The sequence below is a fragment of the Durio zibethinus genome, unplaced genomic scaffold (genome assembly GCF_047325235.1).
Source record: "Durio zibethinus cultivar Kanyao isolate XHJ-2024 unplaced genomic scaffold, ASM4732523v1 HiC_scaffold_392, whole genome shotgun sequence".
NCBI lineage: Eukaryota > Viridiplantae > Streptophyta > Magnoliopsida > Malvales > Malvaceae > Durio > Durio zibethinus.
In genome coordinates, this window is record NW_028323015.1 from 442,501 (window position 1) to 447,500 (window position 5,000).

The following is a 5,000-nucleotide window of genomic DNA, read 5'->3' on the forward strand; positions in this document are numbered from 1 at the left end:
AAATTTCTGCCGTGCCAATGCCATTTTTATGGCTTGTAAATTCATACAATGGTCCCCTAAGCCTTCACGTGAAGTTTCGTTGCAAGATGACTCGTTTTCTATTTTTCACGATTTTCGAAACTTTTTGCGGTTCGGGATTTTTTAGAATTTTTTTAGAAGGAGTTTTGGCGCCAAATTTTGTGGACGTGATCCTTCTATTTTTGTTGGCATGCACAAAAAAATTCAGCTAAAAACTCGAACCGGAGAAGATTTCGTGACCGTTTGAAAAAAGTGTCCCCATTTCAGACACTTTAACGGCTACTGGCAGCAAACCTGTAAAATCTCAAACGCTCTTTAAGGGGGTGTGAGTTCTCAGAGGTTTGATGAGGGATAGGGGGCCAACACAAGGGCCAAGTACCAGCACCCATCGCACGTCATGTGCGCACACCCCCCCGGCCCCCCTCCCAATCGCCGGAACCCCAATGCCGCCGGTCAGGTTCTCCGGCGGTACTCCGACGATGCTCCTGCGATGCTGTCCCGAGTGAAAAAAATGCGGCACCAGCACATGCTGGAGCCAAGCATGGGCACCGTGGCTCAAAATCGAACTTCGGCCAAGGCCTCGACCATCAATGGCACATGATGACGCATGGTGATGGCACATGCATCGACCATCATCGGCATAGGCTGCCCTTCGGTAAGGGCACTTGCCTCGACCGCCATCGGCACAAGCTGGGCCCTGGTGTGGGTTGTTGCCTCGATCACCAGAGGCACATGCTGAGCCTTGGTGCGGGCGGTTGCCTCGAGCACCATCGGCAGACCCTGGGCCCTGGTGCGGCCGGTTGCCCCGATAACCATCGGCACACGCTGGGCCCTGGAGCGGCCGGTTGCCTCGATCACCATCGGCAAAAGCTGGGCCCTGGTGCGGGCGCTTGCCTCGACCACCATCGTCACACGCTGGGCACTGGTGCGGGCGCTTGCCTCGACCACCATCGGCACACCTGGGCCCTGGTGCGGGCGCTTGCCTCGACCACCATCGGCACACGCTGGGCACTGGTGCGGGCGCTTGCCTCGACCACCATCGGCACACGCTGGGCCCTGGTGCCGGCGCTTGCCTCGATCACCATCGGCACACGCTGGGCCCTGGTGCGGGCGCTTGCCTCGACCACCATCGGCACACGCTCGGCCCTGGTGCGGTCGGTTGCCTCGAGCACCATCGGCACACGCTGGGCCCTGGTGCGGGCGCTTGCCTCGACCACCATCGGCACACGCTGGGCCCTGGTGCGGCAGGTTGCCTCGAGCACCATCGGCACACGCTGGGCCCTGGTGCGGTCGGTTGCCTCGATCACCATCGGCACACGCTGGGCCCTGGTGCGGGCGGTTGCCTCGACCACCATCGGCACACGCTGGGCCCTGGTGCGGCAGCTTGCCTCGAGCACCATCGGCACACGCTCGGCCCTGGTGCGGTCGGTTGCCTCGACCACCATCGGCACACGCTGGGCCCTGGTGCGGCAGGTTGCCTCGACCACCATCGGCACACGCTGGGCCCTGGTACGGGCGGCAGCCTCGACCACCATAGGCACACGCTGGGCCCTGGTGCGGCAGGTTGCCTCGAGCACCATCGGCACACGCTGGGCCCTGGTGCGGTCGGTTGCCTCGATCACCATCGGCACACGCTGGGCCCTGGTGCGGGCGGTTGCCTCGACCACCATCGGCACACGCTGGGCCCTGGTGCGGCAGCTTGCCTCGAGCACCATCGGCACACGCTCGGCCCTGGCGCGGTCGGTTGCCTCGACCACCATCGGCTCACGCTGGGCCCTGGTGCGGGCGGTTGCCTCGACCACCATCGGCACACGCTGGGCCCTGGTGCGGGCGCTTGCCTCGACCACCATCGGCACACGCTGGGCCCTGGTGCGGGCGCTTGCCTCGACCACCATCGGCACACGCTGGGCCCTGGTGCGGGCGCTTGCCTCGACCACCATCGGCACACGCTGGGCCCTGGTGCGGCAGGTTGCCTCGACCACCATCGGCACACGCTGGGCCCTGGTGCGGGCGCTTGCCTCGAGCACCATCGGCACACGCTCGGCCCTGGTGCGGTCGGTTGCCTCGAGCACCATCGGCACACGCTGGGCCCTGGTGCGGCAGGTTGCCTCGACCATCATCGGCAGCCTCGAGCACCATCGGCACACACTGGGCCCTGGTGCAGCAGGTTGCCTCGAGCACCATCGGCACACGCTCGGCCCTGGTGCGGGAGCTTGCCTCGAGCGCCATCGGCACACGCTGGGCCCTGGTGCGGCAGGTTGCCTCGACCACCATCGGCACACGCTGGGCCCTGGTGCGGGCGGTTGCCTCGACCACCATCGGCACACGCTGGGCCCTGGTGCGGGCGCTTGCCTCGAGCACCATCCGCACACGCTGGGCCCTGGTGCGGCAGGTTGCCTCGAGCACCATCGGCACACGCTGGGCCCTGGTGCGGCAGGTTGCCTCGAGCACCATCGGCACACGCTGGGCCCTGGTGCGGGAGCTTGCCTCGAGCGCCATCGGCACACGCTGGGCCCTGGTGCGGCAGGTTGCCTCGAGCACCATCGGCACACGCTGGGCCCTGGTGCGGTCGGTTGCCTCGAGCACCATCGGCACACGCTGGGCGCTGGTGCGGGCGCTTGCCTCGACCAGCATCGGCACACGCTGGGCCCTGGTGCGGCAGGTTGCCTCGATCACCATCGGCACACGCTGGGCCCTGGTGCGACAGGTTGCCTCGAGCACCATCGGCACACTATCGGCCCTGGTGCGGGCGGTTGCCTCGACCACCATCGGCACACGCTGGGCCCTGGTGCGGGCGCTTGCCTCGAGCACCATCGGCACACGCTGGGCCCTGGTGCGGGCGGTTGCCTCGAGCACCATCGGCACACGCTGGGCCCTGGTGGGTTTAGGCACATCTTCAAATTTCTGCCGTGCCAATGCCATTTTTATGGCTTGTAAATTCATACAATGGTCCCCTAAGCCTTCACGTGAAGTTTCGTTGGAAGATGACTCGTTTTCTATTTTTCATGATTTTCGAAACTTTTTCCGGTTCGGGATTTTTTAAAATTTTTTTATAAGGATTTTTGGCCCCAAATTTTGTAGGCATGATCCTTCTATTTTTGTTGGCATGCACAAAAAAATTTAGCTAAAAACTCGAAGTAGAGAAGATTTTGTGACCGTTTGAAAAAAGTGTCCCCATTTCAGACACTTTAACGGCTACTGGTAGCAAACCTGTAAAATCTCAAATGCTCTTTAAGGGGGTGTGAATTCTCAGAGGTTTGATGAGGGATAGGGGGCCAACACAAGGCCAAGTACCAGCACCCATCGCACATCATGTGCGCACACCCCCCCGGCCCCCCTCCCAATCGCCGGAACCCCAATGCCGCCGGTCAGGTTCTCCGGCGGTACTCCGGCGATGCTCCGGCGATGCTCCGGCGATGCTGTCCCGAGTGAAAAAAATGCGGCACCAGCACATGCTGGAGCCAAGCATGGGCACCGTGGCTCAAAATCGAACTTCGGCCAAGGCCTCGACCATCAATGGCACATGATGGCGCATGGTGATGGCACATGCATCGACCATCATCGGCATAGGCTGCCCTTCGGTACGGGCACTTGCCTCGACCGCCATCGGCACAAGCTGGGCCCTGGTGTGGGTTGTTGCCTCGATCACAATCGGCACATGCTGAGCCTTGGTGCGGGCGGTTGCCTCGAGCACCATCGGCAGACCCTGGGCCCTGGTGCGGCCGGTTGCCCCGATAACCATCGGCACACGCTGGGCCCTGGGGCGGGCGCTTGCCCCCAGCACCATCGGCACACGCTGGGCCCTGGGGCGGGCGCTTGCCCCCAGCACCATCGGCACACGCTGGGCCCTGGTGCGGGCGGTTCCCTCGACCACCATCGGCACACGTTGGGCCCTGGTCCGGGCGGTTACCCCCAGCACCATCGGCACACGCTGGGCCCTGGTGCGGGCGCTTGCCCCCAGCACCATCGGCACACGCTGGGCCCTGGTGCGGGCGGTTACCCCCAGCACCATCGGCACACGCTGGGCCCTGGTGCGGGCGCTTGCCCCCAGCACCATCGGCACACGCTGGGCCCTGGTGCGGGCGGTTGCCTCGAACACCATCGGCACACGCCGGCCCTTGGTGCGGCCGGTTGCCTCGACCACCATCGGCACACGCTCGGCCTTGGTGAGGGCGCTTGCCTCGACCACCATCGGCACACGCTGGGCCCTGGTGCGGGCGCTTGCCTCGACCACCATCGGCACACGCTCGGCCTTGGTGCGGGCGCTTGCCTCGACCACCATCGGCACACGCTGGGCCTTGGTGCGGGCGGTTGCCTCGACCACCATCGGCACACGCTCGGCCTTGGTGAGGGCGCTTGCCTCGACCACCATCGGCACACGCTGGGCCCTGGTGCGGGCGCTTGCCTCGACCACCATCGGCACACGCTCGGCCTTGGTGCGGGCGGTTGCCTCGACCACCATCGGCACACGCTGGGCCCTGGTGCGGGCGGTTGCCTCGAACACCATCGGCACAAGCCGGCCCTTGGTGCGGGCGGTTGCCTCGAGCACCATCGGCACACGCTGGGCCCTGGTGCGGGCGGTTGCCTCGACCACCATCGGCACACGCTGGGCCCTGGTGCGGACGGTTGCCTCGAGCACCATGGGCACACGCTGGCCCTTGGTGCGGGCTCTTGCCTCGACCACCATCAGCAGAAGATGGCCCCTACGTCGAACACCATCGATACATGCCGGGCCTTGGTGTGGGCACATGCCTCGAGCTGGTGCGGGCGGTTGCCTCGACCACCATCGGCTCGCGTTGGCCCTTGTTGCGGGCACATTCCTCGACCACCATCGGCACCTGCGCACCCTCGGTGTGGGATTTGCTTGTTTGGAAAAAGTGTCCTCGTTTCAGACATTTTAACGTCTACTGGTAGCATATCTGTAAAATCTCTAATGCTCTTTAGGGGGTGGTGGTCCGGCACCCCCTCTCCCCCCCCCACGG